The sequence below is a fragment of the Lactuca saligna genome, chromosome 4, assembly GCF_052625555.1.
Source record: "Lactuca saligna cultivar CGN05327 chromosome 4, ASM5262555v1, whole genome shotgun sequence".
Lineage (NCBI taxonomy): Eukaryota > Viridiplantae > Streptophyta > Magnoliopsida > Asterales > Asteraceae > Lactuca > Lactuca saligna.
In genome coordinates, this window is record NC_136420.1 from 45,491,055 (window position 1) to 45,502,055 (window position 11,001).

Here is an 11,001-nt window from a genome sequence, read left to right on the forward strand (position 1 = left end):
TGGTTGGCATTCTATCATTCTGACAGAATAAAATCGGATTTTTAAATTTGAATTAATTTAAAACATTCATATTTTTAAAAATAAAAGAATTAATTATCCCTAAAAATCTGAAAAATTCCTTTTTTAATATAGGTTAATTGACTAAAATGCGCTTATGCTGAAATTTGGGTGATTATATGGTAGATGTTATCTTATTCTAATATCATAGACCCTCAGATCATGACCTTTGATTATATTCCATCCGATAGTCCAGATCTGAGCATTCTAGCACACAATAGTTACTAGAAACAAAATCAGCTAAGCGTATATATATATATATATATATATATATATATATATATATATATATATATATATATATATATATATATATACAACCACAACATTTATTAAATAATAATAATAATAATAATTTTAAGAAAAATACTTCTTCTAGCCTTGGTAGATAAAAAATCATCTACAACACTATTAAGATCAATTCAACCTAACATGTATAAAATTTGTGCCTTTGTGGATGCCTATTATCATAGGAAGTTACAAAATAAAATCAGTTGAAGTCATAAATCTATAAAATAAAATAACTTCAAAATCTGTTAACTAACAATTCTAATTAACATAATACCTTATCAAGTCTAGAAATTTGCTAGTTCAAAGATGAATCTCTGAAAAATTAAGTCAAACACAACCATAAGAAAAGTTTCCAAATAATGACACAAATATTTACAAATGCAATTTACCTAGTCCAGTGAAATATCTTAAACTTGGAGATTTGAGTTTGATGCTTCAGTCTGAAATGGCATAAAAAATCTGATTCCAAAACAAAACAGAAAATGAGAAATTGAAAGCTTTGTGAAACAAAAATAAAAAAAAATAAATAAATACAAAACATAAGATGAGAAACAAAAACAAAAAACAGAAACTAAAAATCATAAATAAGAATTAATATTAAAATCAGAAGCTTTAATACCAAACCTTATCTAGTATCTGCTATTCACTTTAGATTTTAGAGTTAAGCACAAAAGAGAAGATAAAATCATCATTTTAACCCATAACGTGGGCAAAATTAGCAGTTCAACACGAGAGAAATCATACTCTAACTTGGTATAAGAAATAGAAAATCGATGAACTGATCAAGAGAGAAATCAAAAAGGAAAATCCGACGTTGAGATTGAGTATGTAAAAAGGAGAAGCCATATTACAGATGTGATGATGTTGAGATTTACGAGGCATCATTCACAAAGACTAGATTGCCTTCCTGCCTGATAGTGCCCTAATTCCTATTGCATTCTTGTTTCTTCGTTAAAATGCCAAGAATACTATTCCAGGCCTTACAATTCAAAAAAAGTAAAATGTATTTTTTGGGTTGATTTCAAATTGGGTTAATTTGGTCTTCTTAGTAAATTATATATATATATATATATATATATATATATATATATATATATATATGTGTGTGTGTGTGTGTGGGTGTGTGTGTGTATAGACACACACACACACACTACATAACCCATAAAATTTGGGCGCCTTAGAGCCATAGGCCCTCGGCGGTCGTCTGGTTGCCCACCGTCAGGACCGGGCCTATCTATGTCTATATTATAAAACATATTCATCATATATTGAATTTTAAGAGGTATAAGTTGATAACATTGCCATGTGATTATGATAAAGAGGAATTACAAGGGTTCTCAATAAAAAGCATAAAGACTACAAAGAACAAAGCGGATAAAAATACTAGCTAGACAAAAACCCTAATGGGCTAAAGACTAAAGGGCATATAAACAAGTGTGCTAATAATTTATTGGCTAATACCCCCCCCCCCCACCTCTCAAACTAACAATGGTGCAAAAATAAGGATTGAGAATTCATCACATAAGAACCGAAACCGAGAAGCCGACAGATCCTTTGTAAAAATATCCGCAACCTGCAAGGTTGATAAAACAAACGGAAGCGAAATGCTCCCAAGCTGTAGCTGATGAAGGGTAAAGTGATAATCAATCTCAATGTGTTTTCGTCTGCTCATGAAAAAAAAACTATTCGGAATTTGTATCGCACTTTTGTTATCACAATGCAAGGGAGTAGACGAAGAAATGTGAACTCCCATATTGGCAAGCAACCACCGTAACCAGATAATCTCACATGTAGTTACAGCCATAGCACGATATTCAGTCTCCGTGGAAGATCTAGAAACAACGTCTTGTTTCTTGCTCTTCCATGAAATGAGTGACTCTCCAAGAAATACGCAAAATCCAGTGGTGGACTAACGATCATGGCGATCACCATCCGGATCACCATCACTATAGGCACGAAACTCAAGAGAAGACGCCGAGGGAAACCAGAGAGTTTGAAACTGAGTCCCACGAAGATATCTCATAATACAAAGAGCAATTCCTCAGTAAATAGAGGTAGGAGCAGTAACAAACTGACTGACAACATGAACAACATGAGCAATATCTAGACGAGTAATTGTGAGATAAACCAAACTTCCTACAACAATGCAATAAAGATTCAGATCAGACAAAGGAACACCATCAGTAGGAGAATACCATGCATTGGTTTCAAGTGGAGTATCAACAGTCCGATTGTCAGAGAGACCCGCCCGTTTAAACAAGTCAAATATATATTTAGTATAGGAAAGAAGATACCCTTCCTTAGCTGAAATACCTCAATACCCAAGAAATAACGTAGCAAGCCCAAATCCTTCATAGCAAATCGATTAGCAAGATCATGCTTCAAAGACTCAATACCACCATGGTCATCTGTAAAGCCTCAACTCTCGAGTATCAATTTATGATTATAAATTCTCATGATTTCAAGGTCTACTTGACGAGTTGGTTGCCTCACTCGTCGAGTAGCATCGGGTTGGTCCACGTGTTTAAGTGACCTACTCGCCGAGTCTAAGTAGGGACTCGACGAGTAGGAGCTGGAGGATGAAACCCTAATTTCTGGGGTTTTGCACCATATTTAAAGGACCATTGGCCTCCTCAGCCTCCCCTTACAGCCTCTTGTTAGTCTATAAACCCTAATTCGTGTGAAAGTGCTCCATTTGTGTATTTTAAGCTTTGGAAGAGGATTCTTGGTGAAATGAACATGTAGAGCATGTGGCTAGGAGCAAAGAATGTGTAGGGATCTGATATCTACCTCAGTTTGCATCTCTTGGAAGGTATCAAGTCATTACCTTGGCCTCTTTTCCTTCTAAATCTCATTCGAGTTAAAGATTTAGGCTTTTCTAGCATAATAAGAAGCTATTCTTGGGTATGAGCTAAGCTCAGAAGTTGTAACTTCAAATCTGAACTCTCTTTGGTCTCTAAGCACATAAATCTTTTAGCTTTAGCAAGTGTATACCTCTCCATAAGTGTAAAACTCCATTGCAAACTTTGTTTTGTCATTATAAGGCTTTAGAACCTTGCATGCATATAAAGTTTGCAACTTTAGGTGATAAACATGCCTTGGTAAGCTGGATTTGCAATATGGAACCTTATGATGGCTTATAAAGCATCTGAATGGATAATAGATTGAAGGGACTTGGCGAGTTGCACGGTCAACTTGGCGAGTCTGATGAAGACTGTCGTGGACTCAGCGAGTCAGTTGGGTGAATCATCGAGTCAGTTGGGGTTTTCTCGGCTTTTGGCACGCATGAACTTGGCGAGTTTCAAGGGAAAACTCATTGAGTTGGCCAAGGTGTTTTCAACCGCAAACATTAAGAACTCGACGGGTCACTCAAGTGAATCGGCGAGTTCACGAGTTATGCATGGAACTCGCGAGTGGCTGGTTGTACTCGGTGAGTCGGGTCAACATGGCCTGTTGACCTTGACCATTGACTTAGACTTTGACCAAGGGCTGACTAGTTGACTTCTGGGGTATTTCGGTAAATTGGAAATTTATGGATATGGTTCTATGGTGGATATAGGTGGTAGAGTTTGTGATAGTGATCCGAGAGTTGAGCTTATTACTTTAGCGCATCAGTTGCGAGGTGAGTTATCTTCACTATACTAAGGGCTCTAAGGCACCAATGTCGGCCCATTGGATATGATATTCTTGCAGTTGGTAGTATGGTGTGTATGAGTTAGTGTTTCATTCTAGTTATTAGGCCAGTTAGGTAGATCTGTAGGACTACCTGTGTTATTATGTAATTATATGTATGCGCATTAGTTGTGTTATATGTCGACATATTATGTGGGATGGGTTGAGGTGAAACTGCTCTGTGTCGTAACCATCAAACCCGGTAGCATTTTAGATATGAGTTGAGGGAGACTCGTACATTGGGATTGATGGCAATCCAGATGTGAGCTGTAGGCCCGGAAGGCAATCCAGACTCACAGCCCAGGGGTAATTCGGTCTGTGAAGTTGTGGACCCAGTACATGCTGTTAGTTGCATATGTTTTATGTGAAGTGTATTGGTATGTTGGCATTCGAACCTAATGGTTGCGGGCCTGGGGTATTCCATCCTGATGGATGATTGGACCCATAATATATTGTTTGTTATTGTATGTGTATTATTGTGTGTATGAGTATTTTGGGGGTGACTCACTAAGATTTTAGGCTTACAGTTTCAGTTTATTGTTTCGGGTACAACAGATGACCGTTGGAAGGCGAAGGCATGGCCGTACACTTCCTAGATTGATGATTTTGAATTCTGGGAACTCTTATGTTTAAACTATTTTGAAAGCAAAATGTAAAAACTGAATGGTCTTAAATGATTTAAAAAGTTTTAAATTGGCTTGAATTTTATGGATGTTAGAAGTTGGTATTAGAGTCTTGGTTTGAGTGAATTGGAGGACCACGCGTGTGAATCCAGTCTCAAATCAAGGAAAGATGTTGAAAATGATTTATAAATGGTTTTCAAAATAAGTACAAAAGGATGCGAGGTGTACGATCAGCTGGAGCTAGTAAGTAGGCCCCAAAATACCATACGATTATTTGATATTTGTGATATGTTAGAACAACATGCTAGTACTAGGCTAGGGATCTTCAGGAATAACATGATAGAATTGCCTGATTACATGATGCCTTCTAACCTAGGGTTTCCTTTATATGAGATTGACATCATTACTATAGTTGTTTAGTGTATGCATCATGGTTATACATAATTAAGATCTTATAGCCTGAGAATGTTTGATTTGGCCTTATGTTCTGTTTTTATCTGATTGAGGGCTTAAGGTAGGATTGGATATTCGAAAGTCTATAGGGTCCAGCGTTATGTATGGCTAGCATACACTAGTCCTACAGGGTTGGTGAAAGTTTCATGGATGGGTGGGTTGTGTGGGTCAGATAGGTCAGTTGTGAGACAGTTAGCCTTCCTCTAGGAGTGAGGATAGAGTGCTCGCTATGTTTATGTATATTGTTAGGGTGTTGTGGTGATACTTGAGACAAATATGGGTAGGTGTGGGAGGTAGTATGGGTTCGTACTACTGAAAGATCATGACCCATATGTGTAGTAAGGAAGTCACAACCCCTGGGGTTTAGTTGGAAGTTGGTTCCCTGTTATGGTATGGATTGTTCGAGACGTTTTGAGACCAAATCCAAATCAGAATCGAGAGCTGGCAGCCAGGATAGGTCAGTTTTTTCAGAGGATCGTGTCACGGAGATCATCCGGGAGGAGGTGATTGAGATCATTCAGGGAGAGATTCCAGAGATGATTGGGTCTTTCAAGACTTCCATGGTTGAGTATTTTGACGAGCGCCATGCAGCCATTGCTGAGACAGCTGCTGCCGCAGCTTCAACAGTTGTAGCGATGGCAGGGAGAGGAGCTGGTCGAGCTTTCCAGTATCGGGACTTGTTCAGGTACATATTCTGATGAGCAGAGGGATGCAATTATATGAGATTAGGGAGATTACCTGTACTCGTTACAATCCGCGGGTTTAGCGGGCGAGGTTAGCACATGAGTTCCTAGATTTCGGTTTCGATGGTTTGCTCGAGGCCGGAATATAAGTCACAGGGGACTCTGGAAAGGAGTGATGATTATGTTCAGCTGAGGTTTTGCAGCTGGAAGTGGAATGGTCAATCGATAGATTGGATTGTTTTGTTTAGGGCAAGGATTGTGCCCTCTCAATTTTTCGAGCTCGAAGGAGTGAGCAGACTTGTGACCTCAGGATCAGGTTGTATTCAAGCGCGGGGTCAGTTTGTTGCAGGGATAGGCAACATTATTTCAGCACCAGTAAGTGCAGGTGGGTCAATGTGCCATAAGTATTTTGTGAGGTCCAATTTGCCTTGGATCTCTTGTATCGGACAACAAGGATTGATTATGCGACCTATTGCACTGTTGGGATTGTAGACTATGTCGTGGGAGTAGTTGTAGCCTAGTTTAGGGTAAAGGTTGCTTCAGCTACTATAGTTCAGATATGGATGTTTGAGCTGGTAACTGAGTCAGGGTACGAAGCCTGAAGAGAATGATTCCTAAAGCCTGAGAGCGGAAAACTTGTTGGAACACCTTTGGAAAAAAAAGAGGTATTATGTGGGAGGTCTACGGATAGGGTCCCGTAGAAGGGTTAGTCAACATTGTCAGGATTCAGTGGTTTTAGAAACCGTTAGTGATTGACGGAATAACGTGCCAAGGAAGGTAGCTCGTAGCCGAGGTATTAATTAGAGCATCTATCTTTTAGTCTTCATGACTTGAGTGCAAGTTCATTCAAGCATTAGTGACTGTCGATTTCACTAGGATTCAGGAAGTGTTCATCTGGTTCTTAGAAGTGTGTGATCAATTGGGATTGGCTAATAATGGAGCACTACTGGGAAGAAGTTGTTTTTCATCAGATCGATCATTGGGAAGTGAGAAGGATTGGGAATCCTCCAATTTTCATGCATTATGAATGTTTAGTTGAGTCTGTATGGGGGAGAGCAACCCTGGGATGAGGAAGCGGGAGAGGTTTTGAAACGGGGATAAGTTTCACCACGCGACATGGAGAATGGAGGCCCTAGTGGCTGTTTGGTTTAAGGGTTGTGTTGGTTGGGGGTTCGGTAAAACTCCCCATCATAAGAAACACGTCTTCTTGGTGCTTGATAGCAGAAGTTGGGGAACCAAGTTGGAGTTCTAGTTAGGAATTGATTTCAGTTCTAGTTTTCCGTCAAGGGTGTGGTCGACTCTAGGGTTTTTGGATTGATATATTGAGGGTTTTGTTAGCTGCCAGGGCTCGGCAGTACTCTCAGCACCAGTATGCAAGTTACTTAGCGTATGTGGTAGACACGCGGGTCAGGGGACAGAACATGGATTTCCGAGAGGGTGGACGATCGACATGAGGTCTAGGGTCAGGCCAGGGTTAGAGTCCACGGAATGGATCAGGAGTTTGGAACCCCAAGTAGGTGAGAACAATCTGCATGGAAATATCACCACGAGGGGTGGTCCAGGGAGATACTCGACAGTTTAGAGCGGTCCGGATAGATTGAAAGCTGGTGGGGCGTACCAATCAGGTCGATGGCTCGGAGAACGGTCCGGACAGACTGAAGGCCTGGTGAGGCGGTCCAGTCATGCTGAATACTTTGTATGTGTTTGTAGATCTGTGTGTGGGTATTGAGTATGTTGCTATGATATATCAATCAGTAGGTATGTTCCCAAGTATTGAACAAGTTGTTGGAGTAGGTTGAAGACTCCGGTGTATTTTTTGTTTGATCGGAAGTTTTTATTAGAGATCGAATGGAGTGCAGAGGATCTTGGTGATCTCATCAGTTCAGAGTGTCTCATACGATTAATCTTCTTGGATCGGGTAATACTCCAGTTGGGGACTAGGAGTAGATCTGAATGGGTATTCGTCAGCTTTGGGAAGGCTTAGGATTAGAATGTTCTGTCATTCAGGTTCTAGGAATCGAGTTATATCTTTCTCATGGTCGTCTATGGCATTTGGATAGGGTTGAGGCGGTCCTACTCTATGTAGTAGGCCAAGATACCTGGTGTGGGCTGACTGTAAGTCGTAGGCACGAAGGCTCAAGGGGAGCGGTAATGTTGAGACGGTAGGCCAACAAACCCTTAGAATTTCAACTCGATAGTTGAATGGATTATACATGTTGGTATTCCAACCCAAAAGAGGTGATATGGGTTGGATATGAGTGTCGTACTATTTGGTCGGTAGTGGTAGGTATGTTATTGATGGTTTGACTTGTTGTGATGTGTCTTGGGTTGGTTTCATCTGTGAAGGAGCCATAGTGTGCCTGAAGTGAGGAGAAGATGGGTCGCTGAAGACCAGGTAAGAGGTGAGGCTGTCGTGGGTCATGTATTGTTCATTATGTTAGCAGAGCAGGGCATGGAAGCAAGTCCAGCCAGTTGGTTTTGTTTTTGGAAGACGAGTGGGATTGTTGTTTTGGGTGACTTTTGGTTTAGTAATCGGTGAAGTGTCTGGTGTTTCGGGTAGTGGGCAGACAAGATGGGACTAGGGAGGTTTCGACTTCATCCGAGAAACATCATATGGTAGCAGGAAGAGTTAAAGTGGGTTTATGACTTGGGTTTCATGTTTGGTAGAAGTTTTTGTATCGTTTTGTTGTTTGTTGATGAGAGGAGCGTCGATTAGGCCCTTCGAGCGGCGGAGGAAAGTGGGTATCTATAGGAATGGAGTGCTGGGCAATTGAAGTGATGACAGTAGTGTCAATCGGTCATCGGGAGAATTCCAGTCATGAGATGAGGGCCGGAGAGGGCATACTAGAATCATGTTATGGGATCAGAGGCAATCCAGACCTATGTTGAGGACCATGTAAGGGTATTCCAGTTATAGGTTGTAAGCATAGAGATTGTGTTGGTTATGTCTTTTGTAGCAGCACATTCGGAATAGATGTATTATTGAATATTCGGGGGAGTTGCACTCGGTTGTGAGGATTCAGAGGATGGTGGATGAGACGTAAGGATAAATCCTTGGATCTCAAGTTATGAGTAGACCCGATTTATGTTCATAGAGGTATTCTAATTTGGGGTATTCCATCCTGAGGATGACCGGAACCTATGATTGATTGTACCTGATTTGTTGGGTATTCCAGCCCGAGGCTGATTAGGCCAGGCATGAGTGTTCGTATGTATTGCTGGATTGATTTTGTAAAATATTTCGGGACAAATATCCTGTCAGCACAAAGGGTTCGCTTCAGGAAGAGGGAAAGTTGGGTTCCGATACTTTGGATCATCAGGATATTGTCAAAGATGGCAAAATGGCATGAAGGATAGACCTTATGAAAAGGTTCGATTGGGATTCACACCACCTTTCACGTTTCGCAGTTGTGAAAGTACATCATGGATCCGGAGGCAATAGTATCGTTGGATGACATTCAGGTCAGTGAGCACCTGAAAACCAAAATTATTCGCAATTTGTATCGCACTTTTGTTATCACAATGCAAGGGAGTAGATGAAGAAATGTGAACTCCCATATCCGCAAGCAGCCACCGTAACCAAATAATCTCACATGTAGTTACAACCATAACCCGATATTCAGCCTCCGTGGAAGATCTAAAGACAATGTCCTGTTTCTTGCTCTTCCATGAAATGACTGACTCTCCAAGAAATAGGCAAAATCCAATGGTAGACTTACGATCATGGCGATCACCATCCTAATCAGCATCACTATAGGCACGTAACTCAAGAGAAGACGTCGAGTGAAACAAGAGAGTATGAAACTGAGTCCCACGAAGATATCTCAGAATACAAAGAGCAACTCCCTAGTAAATAGAGGTAGGAGTAGTAAAAAACTGACTGACAATATGAACAGCATGAGCAATATCTAGACGAGTAATTGTGAGATAAACCAAACTTCCTACAACAATGCAATAAGGATTCAGATCAGACAAAGGAACACCATCAGTAGGAGAATACCATGCATTGGTTTCAAGTGGAGTATCAACAGTCCGATTGTCAGAGAGACCTGCCGGTTTAAACAAGTCAAATATATATTTAGTCTAGGAAAGAAGATACCCTTTCTAAGCTTAAATACCTCAATACCCAAGAAATAACGAAGCAAGCCCAAATCCTTCATAGCAAATCGATTAGCAAGATCATGCTTCAAAGACTCAATACCACCATGGTCATCTGTAAAGCCTCGACCCTCGAGTATCAATTTATGGTTATAAATTCTCATGATTTCAAGGTCTACTTGACGAGTTGGTTGCCTCACTCGTCAAGTAGTAGCGGGTTGGTCCACGTGTTTAAGTGACCTACTCGCCGAGTCTAAGTGGGAACTCGACGAGTAGGAGCTGGAGGATGAAACCTAATTTCTAGGGTTTTACACCCTATTTAAAGGACCATTGGCCTCCTCATCCTCCCCTTACAGCCTCTTGATAGTCCATAAACCCTAATTCATGTGAGAGTGCTCCATTTGTGTAGTTTAAGCTTTGGAAGCGGATTCTTGGTGAAAAGAACTTGGATTAGTTTGCATCTCTTGGAAGGTATCAAGTTGTTATCTTGGCCTCTTTTCCTTCTAAATCTCATTCGGGTTAAAGATTTGGGCTTTTCTAGCATAATAAGAAGCTATTCTTGGGTATGAGCTAAGCTCTGAAGTTGTAACTTCAGATCTGAACTCTCTTTGGTCTCTAAGCACATAAATCTTTCAGCTTTAGCTAGTGTATACCTCTCCATAAGTGTAAAACTCCATTGCAAGCTTGGTTTTGTCATTATAAGGCTTTAGAACCTTGCATGCATATAAAGTTTGCAACTTTAGGTGATAAACATGCCTTGGTAATCTGGATTTGCAATATGGAACCTTATGATGGCTTATAAAGCATCTGAATGGATAATGGATTGAAGGGACTCGGCGAGTTGCACAGTCAACTTGGCGAGTCTGATGAAGATTTTCGTGCACTCGGCGAGTCAGTTGGGTGAATCATCGAGTCAGTTGGGGTTTTTTCGGCTTTTGGCACACATGAACTTGGCGAGTTGCAAGGGAAAACTCAACGATTTGGCCAAGGTGTTTTCAGCCGCAAACATTAAGAACTTGACGAGTGGTTGGTTGTACTCGGCGAGTCGGGTCAACATGGACTATTGATCTTGACCATTGACTTAGACTTTGACCAAGGGCTGACTAGTTGACTTCTGGGGTATT